Source organism: Ceratosolen solmsi, unplaced genomic scaffold (genome assembly GCF_000503995.2).
Source record: "Ceratosolen solmsi marchali unplaced genomic scaffold, CerSol_1.0 scaffold10, whole genome shotgun sequence".
Lineage (NCBI taxonomy): Eukaryota > Metazoa > Arthropoda > Insecta > Hymenoptera > Agaonidae > Ceratosolen > Ceratosolen solmsi.
Window position 1 is genome coordinate 8392579 of NW_011948412.1, and position 14839 is coordinate 8407417.

A 14839-nucleotide genomic window follows, 5' to 3' on the forward strand; every position below is an offset into this window, starting at 1 on the left:
AAAATATTGTAATCTTTTATTATTATTATATATATATATATATATATATATATATATATGTGTGTGTGTGTAATGCAAATTTTTTTTTTGTATAAATATCACATGCACATTACATTGTATTAAAAATTAACTAAAACAATTATTCCACGTAAAACATGCTACTACGTTATTTATTTAATTACATAAAATAAGACGTATTTTTTTTAATTTATATTCGAGTTACGTCGAGACACGAGCAGAACTAAAGCTGAACTAAAGTGCACTTTCGTATCAAATTTCAATGGCATAAAAGCATTAAGACTTTTGATACGTGGACATTTGCCGTAAAGGTAGTTTTGCCTTACACATTAGCACACGTTATAGCATTCTGGTGTGCGTAAAAATAATTACCAAAAATTTTGCAGCACAAGTTCGATCTATCCAGCTTCAGGGCCTGCGAAATCTCTCGGAGAAGAGCCGTATGTACGCCTTCGTTAAAAAGAGGATGCGATGATCGATTCGCAGCTTCTCGGCGTAGATTAAGGAAGCGCGGGGACATACCAAATCGTTGTCCAGGGGGACTCATAACGTCGTGGCATAATGTCAACCATCGTCACTCTCGACCATCGTCCTAACACTGTTCTACTCTTGGACGAGAGGGTATTTGTTCGGGAAAACCATCCAATCCAAGGACCAGCCCAACAACCAGTAATGTCTGGAGGGATTAGTCGATTCTGCTGTAGAAGGAGGAAGATGACCAGCTCCGCTTGAACAAGAGCGCCTATTAGGGCCTACATATACCAGACAGGACAATATACATGAGCAGATAGCTAGACGAGTTCAGGCTACGAGTGTTCAACAGAAGATCCAGCACTTGGATGCTACTCGCACCAACGATGTTATCCAATTCATTCAGTGGGAGGTGGGGGACTTCTTATCGGTACTGGATGATGCACTGGCTATGATGATATGCATTATGGTGGATGGGTCATACAACAAGTTGATAGCCAAAGGAGAAATTGGTACCAGTCCAGGTTAATCCACTTTATATTGCCTACCTATGATGACTTGCTGTCGGGAGTAATAGGGGGAGGTTGACGAGGTCTTCTTCGCGAGATTCTCTGTTGCGAACGTCATTTCAGAGTCTCTATCGATTAGAGAATGAGCTTGTAGCGTTGGCGTTGGTTAGCTTATTTTTTGCCAATGCAGTGGCCAACAACGGGATTTTTATAGATAATGTTACTCGGCGGAGTAATGATTGCACATTTCCTCAGTTGGAGGCTGTTGATGAACCATAGCTTGTTTTATGTTTTCTAGAGCCCTCGCTCGAGACATTAGGTATGTTTTGAGTTGCTGAAACTTGGGTTACGAAGTAGAGTGGCCACGTAAGCTTTCCCATTGCTTCTTTGAGCGCTGGTCAAGTCGTCGTACGACTTGCTGGACGATCACGCAGTCCCGTGCTTCGGCTGTAACGATATCTGACGAGTGTGTAATCCTTTGAACACGTCACTCGCATCACTCGCCAGAGTCTCTATATCTTATGCTGTACCATTGATTTTGGTTGAATTGAGGAAGATTTGGTCAAGATACGATTTGATTGACAGCAGTTTGTTCTCATATCTCTATATTAGAGAGTCGCATGCCGGTGTAAGAGAGCCATTCGTTGATGCAAAATTAAATATGATACTTGCTGCCGGGCCTTCTAGCGATGTTCTGAGGTAATGTAGCTTTTGTACATGACGAAATTTCTTGCCCTTTAGAATTATTCATTCAATAATATGTCTCGGAAGGTAGGCCATGCCAAACGTGGGCGATGAATCTTCAAATATTTTTATTGTACTTGGTGACTCATTTAATTCTCGACGTAGCTTGTTGATAATTGATTGTAGTTCTGAGTAATGTTTCGAGTTCTTCCCCAAGCGCATCTTTCGTGAAGTATTCATGATTTTTAAATGCAGCCAGCCATGTCATTTCAAGATACTGGTGCTCCTTTTGAAAGTCCTTGTGTAAGTCTTCAACTTGTCCCTTTACTCCTAGAACTTCTTCAAAGGATGTATCCAAGTGAGATGAAGAGAGCTCTTTAGCTAGTTCCCTCATTGTTCCACTACGATTCCACTAACTTTGAGCAACGGGTACTCCAGGAATTGGTTTCCTTCTTCTCGTATGATTGGCATTTTCTTAATATTACGAATAACATTCGTAATATAGTATGAGTGAAGAACACAAAGTATAAATTATTTTTACAGCTTATGCGAGATCGACGATATAATTCACTTATTTGCCATGCGTATGTAATTCCATCTAATTTTGCAAATGCTAATCGATAAAATCGAGAGCACAATACTCGTCGAGTTGAGCGTAATTTATAGTCTATTTATTTCCTCTGAGGCTCGAAGCAACAAAAATTCAATTGATTAATATATATATATATATATATATATATAGAGAGAGAGAGAGAGAGAGAGAGAGAGAGAGAGAGCCGATACACCAACGAGAGCTCACTTGCGAGCCAATAACGATCGGCTATTCCTCCGAACTTCGTCATTATTTTCTCCACCTCTCTTGGGAATCGATCAGAAGTAAAATTACAATCTTTTATTTTCACGCACTTTCCTCATTATATTTTTCCAAACGCCTACCTTTTACTTATTGCGTTGCCATCGCGCCTACGATTTGACAATCGATCGGCGAGGAGCGCTTTGCCCCCCACCCCCTCCTCCTCTACGACCTCGACGACCCACCAAATTGAATCGCATTGTTCAATTAATTCTCGATTCTAAGTACCATTCGGCCACTCTCTCTCTCTCTCTCTCTCTCTCTCTCTCTCTCGTATACACTAGCGGCACAGTTGTCAAGGTCGCGCGACCGTTTCGCTCACAACGCCCCGCGTTTCGGGATTTACGCGCTCGGCGGTTTGGGCGGCTCGTAGAGAGCGTGGCGGCGCGACTGATTTACGCTTAGTGTTTGCCGTCTTCCTCTCGCTTGAAATCTAAATTTAACGGCCTTTACTAGCGCGCCCGTGGAAATGAAGAGTGGAAATTGCTCGGGCAATGCGACACTTGGGCGAAAAACGCAGGGGTCAGGTTAGGTCGGAGCACGAGATAGATGAAGCGAGAAAGTGACGATTGTCGCTCTGTGGTCTTTTTAGCGAACCGTAGTAATTCCTTTGGGATTCGGCATCGGAGCTCTGTCTGCACTACCGCGTTTTGCTTTCGGCGTTTATTCTCGTTTGCCCTTGTGCGATTCCTTTCCCGCGGATGTGTATACGAGCTTAAATTAAACGTTGAGGAATCTTAACGCCGCGGTGTAAGTTATAGGCGCGGGTTATATACGAGGGGGGGAGCGACTCGCGTTATACGGCCAGTCGTAAATATTAAAATGCTGTATTTTAATGGAATACATAAATTTTTGCGGCAAATTTTAGAAATTTATGTCTACAATTTTCGAGCCGAGCATAGTCGAGAGATCGGCGCTGTATCGCACAGGCACGGCAGGCAACGCTCTCGGTTTTTCTTATTTAATTAATCGATTAATGAAAGCCATCAGAGGGACGAACACATAAATTGAGCTTCGTCCGAGACATTTTGCGTCGCATGCATCGCGAGCGAAACGAGCTGGATTTTCTAAATAACTTCAATGCCCTCACCTGAGATTCGTAAGAGGTTTGCTTATATAATCAATAATGTCCTTAAATCGATGCACTTTGACGTCAAGGTAATTGGAAGACGAGCCCAAGTACATTCGTAAGGCTTAATGCGGTGTCGCGTGACATCGGTGATGAAATTTAAAAATAAAAACTATCTTCATTCTTTTTTACTTTCCCAACTCGCGTCTCAGCTCGGCCTATTGCATTAATTCCCATTGCTCATCAATTACCCCTCCCCCCTCCTCCCCCCTCACCCCAATTATCACCGAAATTTTACGCAACACTCAACTATAGAATTGAACTTTTTAATTAACGTTGCAATAATGTGCTGCAAGTAGCACTTTGTGAGTATTTGAATAACTAATTGTATTGCATGATAATATCGATGAATATATCATTAAATATTCACTGATTTCTCATCACATTTATCATTATGTGCGTCTGGGATTATGATTATTAATTGTAAAAGAAAATTCCATACAATGGGTTGCAGCATTTTCTCTCGAAACTATTTCGTCAATTAAAATTTCGGCAACGTGCAATTATTATTCTTTTTTATGTATTTATGAAAATAAAGAAAATTTTCGTTAAAATTTTGTAACATAAATTTTCAGTTAATAATGAAGCATGTGATCAACTGGTATTTTAATTTGAATTTACAAATGTATTCATAATACCGTTGGTATTAATATTTCAGATTCGTTTAATTCATTAAACGAGCATTAAAAAAATATTAACCTTCTAAGCCATAAATATCTTCTTATTAAAAAAATGCTTAAATCAATTTTCCATGCGGTTAATTTTATATTAGTCACGTATAATATTATAATATTGAAAAATTTATCTTTAAATATCTTTGTGTGAATGTCACATTAGTTAATTTAACGTTATAAGTCTTGAATAAAGTTTCATTAGGATGGTGATTTTGAATTTAAATAGTAAAATCTTCAGCGGAATAAGATACATTTTATAAAATTAATATCTCTTAGAGCCAAATTATTATTCATCGATGAATCTTGTTAACAATATTAGCGTTGAAAATTCATTTTACATAATCAATGTAACGATAATATTAATCGGGCCTACTATTGATCGTAAATTTTCTACGGTTTTTTTTTTTTTTTTTTTTTTTTTGAAAAGCTTAGAAATGAAGAGAGTAAAGAAAAAAAACGAGTTTCGAGTAACGTTTACCATATGCAATAAGAATGTTGTTTGTTCTTTTAATTATGAAAACTTCTTGACATGCTATTTAATGAAGAAACGTGACAGCGCTATTTCTACTAAAATAGCCAATTTTAACAATTTCATGAGACAATTTTCGCAACGAAGAAGGCAATCGTTGCCGATGAATAAAAATCTGAATATTCTAATGGAACGCAAACGGAATGAAGATTCGTGACAATCACTAGGATTTACGTAAGAATCGGTAATTTGAGGTCCTGGCTGGGTGCATCTCTTCCCTACCTTAATGCAAACGTAATTGAGGCTCGAGTCCCCGAAATTTCATACGACAGACCCTATTTATTTAGGTAATTGCTTGAGCGATACAACGGATGTTTTCTCTAGGAAAAAAAAAGGTCGCGCATGCCTAGCGCATTAATTTAATACAAATCCTATTATTATTCTTTTATTATTTCTATTATTATTATTATTTATCTCATTATTATTAATAGAAATCCTATCGTTAGCTCATTAACTTGGGTTCGTTAGGCGTTATTAATGTAAATTATATAGGCTTTAAATTAATATATTCCTGCCAAATACGTAATAACGCGATTATTAAATATTTGTATTGCCAATGTATCATGATTCTCGTGCTTAATTATTTCATAATGATAAAACTTTACGAATCGAACTCTTTAGCCAAACTATTATAATTAATATCGCGTAGTTTGACATGAAATTTGCGTGAAATTTGGCCAAATTTTGTATTTGAAACGCGAGAGTTCGTTTAAACGGGAAACCATTAATAAAACGTCTTTGATAATCAATGGAGTATTTGTGTGCGCTTAAAACAAATCATTTCTGACTTTTGTAATCTATTAAGTCATCGGAATAATACAATAGTCTGTCGTAAATAATATTTACATACAAATCAAACTGGCAATTTTATAGTAATAAATCGATGCAATATATTGCAAAGAAAATACATTCCGAAGAAAATGATCACATCGTAATAACTACTTGAGATGATGTAAATAACGGACAGTTGATGTTTAATAAAAATCGGAAACAACATGGTTACGAATGCTTTCGAATAATTGAGAGTTACCATGGCTACTCCCACATTATAGGAATTCCTTATTAAGAAGTAAATTACCGCGTTCAAAGGTTAGGTAATGGCATTTTACAGCGAATGACGGACGATGAATGTATACGCAAAGCTGAAGATAAGAAGCGACCTCGATCAAGAGGAAGGAAATTTAAAAAATTTGATAAAAGCAGATTTTTAATGCCGAGCCGGTAAATTAAATTCTCTATAATGACAAAGCATCTGTCGTTTCTGCTGGTTCCCATTGCGTTTGATCTCCGAGAGCGAGGATGCCAAGTCGTCGAGTCGCCGAGGTCCAGGATGTATCTCGTCGTGGCCAAATAAAAGACGATATATTCGCAAAAAAAAAAAGAAAGGAATAATAGTGTCTCGGTCCATTCACATTTCACATCCAATGTTGCCAGAGGGATGTTGGGAGAGAGAACGAAAATCCGAGAAAACGGAAACGCGGGATTTTTGCGAGTGTTGGGAATGTTCATTTTATCGTTGTTCTCTCTCCTGATGGCGAAATAATGTTTGCGAGCCGGTGCGTCTAGCTGCCTCGTCTCTAGAAAGCGAATCGCGATCTGGCCGTCGACCCGAGCGGCTCGCTTCACTCGGATCAATTTTGTTTATTTGGGGCTGTTCCTCGCTCCTTTCCTTCCTCACCCGGGGGATTTAAAGTATCGCTGCACTTCGAGTCTCCGATAAATCAGCATTTTTACGAGCGACTGTAACATCGTGTGTCCAATCGGCTAGAGGCTCCAGTGTTTTTTTATTGACGATATTGCATCATCGCATTCTCTACAGATTTTTTGCTCGATTATGCGCTTCTAATGATCGACGTAAGCTTTTCAAAGGGTTTACTAGTTGGGAATTATATTTTCTTGAAATCAGCGAGAGCTGCTTAAATAGAATATTATTATACTAAGCGTTAAGCTTAGCGTACTCAACGTATTTATTAAAAGTATCGCGACTGCGTTCGCAGATTACCGACGATCTGTCCGTTACAAAGTTACTAATAACAATACAAGTTAGTAATAACCATAAGCTATCCTACACACTCGATGCTTACATCCATTTCAGAACGCCGAAATATTGTTTTGCTGCACTAGAAGTCTGCATACAATCATTAAAATCTATAAGTTTTCACTACAACGATAAAAGCGAGAAAAGCAAGGAAATGTCCTTTACTTTTATCTAATTTTCATTTAAAAAAAAAGTCACGAAAGTGCTTGATTCATTAATTTTGCCTATTGAATATGTTTGCCATTAGAGTGCGTTAATTTTATGTTCTTAGCATGTGGCAAATTTGGACGGCCTCGTTCGGTGTATAAGTAGATATAAAAAAAAAAAAAAAAATGAAGAGTCCTTTTTCATTGTGTGCTTAATTATTTCAACCGCACGTAAACTCTTTTAAATGCCATTTGATAATTGCTTATATGAAGTATTCGATCGTCAATAGCTAGATACATCAGGATTTTAAAAATAACTGGTTATAATATAGCGCTGAAAATTATTTATCACGTACCAATGATAATTTTCCGTGAATTGTTGTTAAATATTCAGGACATTAGAATTATAATACAGATCATCGTGATAATTACTTGGTTTAGTCGAGAAAAATTGTTCGATGGAGAGGTCGTTAAACCAGTTTGAAATAATATGGTAGAAAGTATTTTTATATAAACGTAAATTTTAAAGGCAAGCTTTTTTTTTTTTTTTTTTTTTTTTTTTTAACATGATATTTGAATATTCATAGTTTTGTAATAATTTATAATTTCTTTAAAAGAAAAGTTAGTACAAGCAAAGAAGTTGTATAATTGTATAAGCAACATTCATTGGACGTAAAAGTGTTTAAATCAAAGATATATGTTTACATGTACTGGCAGCTACTTTTATATAAATACAAACATCATAATTCAAAATATATTTAAATTACCTAAAAAAAAGTGAGAAGTTTTTTTTCTTCTTTTTTTCTTTTTTTTTAATTCAATTACGAATATCGGCAAAATTCTTCCCCCCCCCCATCATATAACTTTCGTTCGGGGAGAGTGTAAACATTCGTGAAAACGCTTGCAAAATAATATCTTGCACCGATTTCTCACTTCGCCTATGAAATTCTTACAACTTCGTCGTGAGCTCGACTATGTAAAAAATGCCGTTACTCGTACGAATATAAAGTACTTGGCTCAATGTAATTTCTTAAATTATCGTATTGCTAGGCATTCCAAGTGAAGAGTTCGCAAGTGCTCGTGCGACATGAGATTTGGATAAACAAAATTTATTGGCTTATGTTTATTATCGTTTACGGTACGACGTATTGACGCATTGAGCCCTTTTTCAGTGAAATGAAAACAACGAAACTTAAGTTGTCACTTAAGTGGATAAATGATTAAGCTTTGACTAGTAATACATGGGAAGGATTTGTGAAGCTCGGTGGTCTAAGGGATTCAATACTCTTGTCGGTTTGCCGCTTTTTAATTGCAACGTACACGCGGAAGTGATATTCACGTGGGTAGTCTCAGGTTCGCAGGCACACGTCTTTTCAAATTCAAATGACGTAAATCTTCGCTCTGCATATGGCAGGGTAGGGTGGGTAATCAAATACATTGATAATATTTAATGTATATGTTTTTATGTATGTTCGACGATTGAAATTTGCGTGGCCCGTCTCAATTGATTATATAAAGATAATCTCTCTTATCGCTAATTTGTTTTTATTTATTTGCTACATGTACATTGCAAATGCTTTAACAATGCCATTAATACGTACTTTCTTTTAGATTTCAGCTCGATAGAGAGATAAAAGCTACAGTTTAAAAACATCAAGTACATTGCAAGGAGAAAAAGTCTTAACAAAAAAAAAAAAGCAACATGTATCTTAAGATTGATTAATAATGCTCGGTAATAACGGTACTTTCGAAATGTCGTTCAACGATTATATTCTTTTTAAAATAAAGTCGTTCAAAAGAAAATGGCCATACGTAAACTTATCATTAATTTCAAATTCACTATTCTATATGCAAATTGAATGTAAAAAAATTCTATGTAAATGATTTTGCCGATGTAAAATAGCTTCTTATATATTAAATATCAAACAAGAAAATTTTCTATAGATAATATAACGGACGAGTGTCATTCAATCAGGAAGATTAATTTGCTGGAAATTAAATTTTAATTAATACTTACTTAAAAAACTTAATGTATTTAAATTGTAACATGGACTTATTAATTTGTTCGTATCCGTAAAATATGAAGTAAATCAAACAACGACAAATTTTCATTCCATTTACCTGTTTAGCATACCATCGGTATCATCCTAATCAATCCATTTTTCCATTTTCATTCCCAGTTGAATACTCTTCTAATGCTATTAGCATTCATCAATACAATCGGCGAATGAAAATCCCGAGCTCGGACAAGTCTATTATTTTGATCTTTTATTTAAACAAAAAATTTGAACAGAAAACGTAAATTTTTGCCGTGACAGAGAGAAGATGAGACAGTGCTTTATCATAATTGGCGAAAAGGCGGATTTGAAAAATAAAACGTCTGTATTTTCCTAATTCCGACGGAGCGTACACACAAGTAACTCCGAACCGGACTGTTTATCTCCGTAATTTCCTTCATAAAAAGTATAAACAGCATTGGACAACAATACGAGAGAAGCAGTTAGAATTGTGGAGACGGGAAGATTGCGCAAGCAGGCTTGATCGATCGTTCCATAGCCAACGCTCGATCGATCTCATGCTGTATTTCATGTATTTCACATTCTCTCGTCTGCGTGATCACGCAATGCTTTGGCGCCTTGTAAATGTGCGAATTCGCATATTCCTTTTCCCCTGTCTGCCGCCCGCCGTTTCTTCCTTGCCAAGTGTTTCACTCCTGGAATACGTGAACGAACGTCACATCGGCTCGGATGATTTTTTCGTCCGGCTGAGGTGGGCGCGTCCGAGGTTACTCACAATATCCGGTCAACTATACATGCGTCTAATTTCAATGAAGTTTCGCCGCTCGAGCGACGATCTTTCGATTTTCCGAGTTGCGTGCTTTTTGTGTTTTCCTCGCAGTTTCCTCTTATGACCAGGCGACAAGCGCAACTCGACAACGGACACCAACTCCTTTTCTAAAGTAAACTTACTATTAGATTATAATTAGACGATGCAATGAGTTATTACGACGGACGTGGTACAATTCTTTCTTCCAAAGACTTTTCTTCGTCGTTAGTATAAAAAATTTTCAATAAAACTCCTATGGAGATACTTTTACATTTATCGATCAAGCATTTATTTCGCATATTTTCATCTGCACTTTACTTATACTTCTCATTCCCTCGCATAGAGCAAAAACGATGATAATTATTGTAGAAATTAAAGATTAGTTGTATTTTCAATTTTCATCAAGCTGTTATTATTTATACTTACTGTCGAGACTAATTAATCTAGACTACGAGCAATAAATGACATTTACCATGCTATAATCATTAAATCTGTTTATTAAAAGAATTTTGGATTAGGATTATTATTTTTTTTCGGTCCGAGAGTATTTAATTTTTGTTTTTGTTTTTGTTTTTGTTTTGTTTTGTTTTTTTTGTTTGTTTGTTTGTTTATTTGTTTTCTTTTGTTTTTTGTTTTTTTTTGTTTTCGTTTCGTATTATCTAATGCTGATATAATTGTGTAATCGAATTTATGTAATATATATTTTTCTATAAATACGTCATTATTTATAATTACATGATTTAGGAAACTGGCCAGTTAAATTAAATAGTATTTTAAAAATTTCGCCAACACGATAGTATAGAATAATGATGCTAGTTAAAGTAGATCGTAGAAGTAAATTGTTATCGTATTTCGTTGCAAAGGTAAAACTAAACATCTAAATGGAATTTTCAATACTTTATGCCAAGTATGATAAAAATTTCGAGGTAAATGGTCACCCTATAAACTATAGGCAATGCTATTTCATGTAGAGCCGAACGAAAAACGCTATTGGTGAAAGTAACTTTTAATAAGAATGATTTTGAAATCGCTTAACATAAAAATTAACTCTGCACTGGATTTCTCTTTCTAAATTATAAAATAAAATTAAAAAACAACAACGCCTCGTTAATTACGAGCCGGAAATTCAGAGCAAAGTGAAAACGCGATGATAATGCAGATACGTACGATTTTACGCGTCGACATTGCTATTATCGAGGCTGGGCCAATGTATCGAAAAATCCCGGTCCCATTTAGTCTCCTCTCGACATTGAAAATCAACGGAAGAAACATATGGTCGCATTTACAATGCACGCGCGCACGATCGAGGACTGCACGTTCGCTGTACCGCGACCTGATTGCATTTTTACATCGCCCCTCCCCCCTCCACCCATCGTCTCCAGAGCCGATAATACTTTTTTGTTGCAACAATTGAAAAAGGTGCTCTTAAAACAAACAGAAGATATACGAAAATGTTATTACTGTCGCTTCGTGTCTCCTTTAAAGTATTCTCACATAATGAAGCAATCAATAAGCAGACGTTATTAGAAAATGGGTCTCTTTCTATCTTTTGGTATCGTTGGCTCCCAATGTCCACGCTTAGTCATTAAAACTCGTTCCGTATACGCTCGCACCTTCAAACGGTTTTTCCTATTTTCATGATTAAGTCTTTGGCGACGCTTTTTTATAACGAAATAGCTAATGTTGCGCTCGCGTATCGAACGAACGCCGAGCGCCGATGTTGGTTCCGCGTCACCGTCACGACAATCAAGCGACCTCCTCCCCTCCCCCGTTACGCAGGTAAATCAAGCCACTTGGTTCGCGCGTAAATACACTGACTGGTGAGGAAAAACGTGAGCCTACAATCCCGGAATCGAGCCCCTGCGAAAATTCATCTCCCATCGATTTCTAAATGACTACTGCCCACGCTCATTGCACGCGCCTCCGGTATCAATGTACTCTCTCTCTCTCTCTCTCTCTCTCTCTCTCTCTCTCTCTCTTTTACGAAGCTTTTGTCGGTCAGTTAATTAGCGTTATTGTTTCACTCGCGATGCTCACGTCCGCTCGGGATTAATCTGAAGAATCTTGCAAGCCACTAGCCGCTGCTTCATGCCAGATCGATTAACGGGGCTTTGCATGTTCCGATGTGCCGAAGATTCTCTTTCGTCTTGACCGCGATGACGAGGAATGTCTTTGAATATCGTAGGTGTCAACGAGACGATGAACAGAATTCACCCGCAACCACTGGAGTATCTACTTGTATTCGACAAAGAGAGAGAGAGAGAGAGAGAGAAGATAAAGAATGAATCTTGACGAGAGTAAGTTTTTGCCAAAGATTATTTGGAAGCTTACAATTAGCTTACAATTACAATTAAATTTTATGTCAATTAGCGCAAAATTCAAACTATTGAATTACACACTACGCCTCTGCTAATTCGTTTAACCAATTTGACATACTTTCGCGCGCGTTCTTTCGCACATTCTTCCGTGTTCAAACAATACGTCACGGTCCATCAACGCCAAAGAGTAGAAGGAATTACACGTGCGTCTTACACGCGGCATTAGACGCGAAGCTCACGTCAAACGGCTCGAAAGTTAAAAGTTAACGAGTCTAAAACCGAGATGCAATCACAAAAGCCCATGGAGTGCAGGGAATTGAAATGACGTCGAGTGTGCCACCCGGCAGTTCCAAAAAATCACACAGCGAACGAAAACAAGTTTATATCGACGATCGCTTTCCTCGGAGTTTTTGCTTACCCATAGAAATTCCTTATGGCCTTTAGGGGTATTCAAGAATCCAGTTTATATGCCTTTTATGAGCGGAGTGTTGACTGGGCTCATTTTCTCTCTCTCTCTCTCTCTCTCTCTCTATCTCTCTCTTTCTCTTTCTCTCTCTGTCTCTGTCTCTGTCTCTCAAAATCGCGATAACAGCGGAACAGAATAAAATTGTAGCATTGCAACTAACAGTCCAAACAAAGTGCTTTTATAAGTGAGAGAGAGAGAGAGAGAGAGAGAGAGAGAGAGAGAGAGAGAGAGAGAAAAGGCTTGCTATTGACGTCGACGCCGCGTTCGGGATAGCATAAAACTGAATTATACCGATGACTCGCCACACTTCAATGAAAAACAACTCGAACTTTTCCACGCTCTGTTCCTACCTATCTCCGAAGCCTTTTACCACGGGCGAGCGCCGAAAATCCCCTGGCTTAAGCAGCCTCTTATACGGAGCGAGAGAGTCGGCCAAGAGAACGGAGACAAGGAAGACGAGGAGTGGCGATAGATTCTCGCGCTCGATCCTCGTTAGGTCGCCCCAGAACCGGACGAGAATCTGCCAACGGGTCAACGCGACTATGCGGGTAAAAAGGGAGAAGGAACTTGACGTTCCTGGATTTTTGAAAGTCTCTCCCGCCACATGGCTGACGAGACTAAAAGTTAAGTGACCGTTTACGCGAGGATTACGCTTCGAATCTTACATGGACCTTACCTTTTCCTTAAATCTTTGTAAATGGCTCGTTAATCTACCACGAGTGAGGATATTTTTTTATGTAGATGGCAGATTTATAAAAGGTACGCGATTTTAAAATTAAACTTCTTTCTTATGCAAATGTTCAATATGAAATAGCGGTTTTCGGTATGACTGTTTATTAACTCTTTTAAACGCGTAATTTTTCTCAAATTGTATCTTTCTTTTCTTTCACTTTAATATTTAGGCCAACGACCTAAGACGCAGAGCATCACTAGTGCCGCTAATATTCCTCGGATGTACATATGTCTTGTTATTCTCTTGATTTATTAGTGTGTTTTCTTCTTTTTTCGTCGTTAGTTTTCGGACTTTGATATGGATGTCGAAATAGGAAGTTGATTGGTTGGATCATTGTTTTGGAACATTGTTAACAAATATTAATTTTCCTATTAAAGGCCACGTGAGAACAGTATCTTCAGATATTCTTAGCTTAACGAGGAAAGTAGGAAACGGCGATAAATAGCAATGAAATTCGTAGTGAAAAGTTTTTAACTCGTATCGATGCTAAGCAAAAACGATGAAAAGATTCCAGGCGAAGGATCATACATTTTAATGTACATAATTAGCTAATTAGCTAACAAGTTGTTTCTTAAATTCGAGAAGCTTGATTAATGAATTGCCTATATTTGCACAAAAAGTAATGAGATTAAAATTTCAATCGATTATAAAATTCCGTTTCAGCTTTCAAGCATTATTTTAATTGCAACAAATGGCTATTTAAACTATTTATACTTAATTTGCTGATTATTAATCACAACTGGGAAAAGTATGAATCGTGTCGAGTTTTTCCATTTTCAGCTTCGTCAGATTAATTTTGATGAATATAATACCTCAAGTTATAGTGAATAATTCATATTAAAAATTCAATAACATGTCAAAAGCATAAATTTTTTAAGATCACACTCCTCTTAAAAATTAATCCACGATATACAGTTTATTGGCTTTAAACACACAGTATAAACATACAGTTTATTGGCTATAAAGTGATAAATGAAATAAAAAAAAAAAAAAAAAAATAGCTTACCATTCTAGTAAAAAGAATATTTAACAAAATTAATAATAAAAATTTCTTGAAATAATTATTGAAAAAAATAATGAAACTTTACAATTTAAATGAGTTAATAGAATTTTAAGTAAACGTTATTTCTACTTACGAATATAAAATTCGAGCTATTATTACATCACAATAGCATCTATTATTGCCGAGCTTACCTGAAACGGAAAAGTATATTACTTATTTAATAATAATCGTACTGGAAGGATTACATTAGGCTTATGATTAATAGGTATAATGTAGTTGTAGACGAGAGAGAGAGAGAGAGAGAGGGAGATTGAAACTTTTATACCCTACTCATAATTAAACAATCGAGAGATTTAAAAGAATTATGGGAATTCTTCTTCGATTAGTATGAGCTGACATTACAATTTCTCATACTTCTTGTAATATATTTAAATACCGAGGA

The 14839-nt window shown here is 36.7% G+C and overlaps 1 protein-coding gene across 1 annotated transcript in view; it reads right to left on the reverse strand.

Annotated features, from left to right (window-relative positions):
- Positions 1-14588, reverse strand: part of LOC105364673 (uncharacterized) — a 63601-nt gene extending 49013 nt beyond the window's left edge. Inside the window, exon 1 of the mRNA XM_011502664.1 lies at positions 14531-14588. The gene's annotated coding sequence lies outside the window, so the exon portion shown is untranslated. The remainder of the gene's footprint in view (positions 1-14530) is intronic.
- Between the last annotated feature and the right edge of the window lie 251 nt (positions 14589-14839).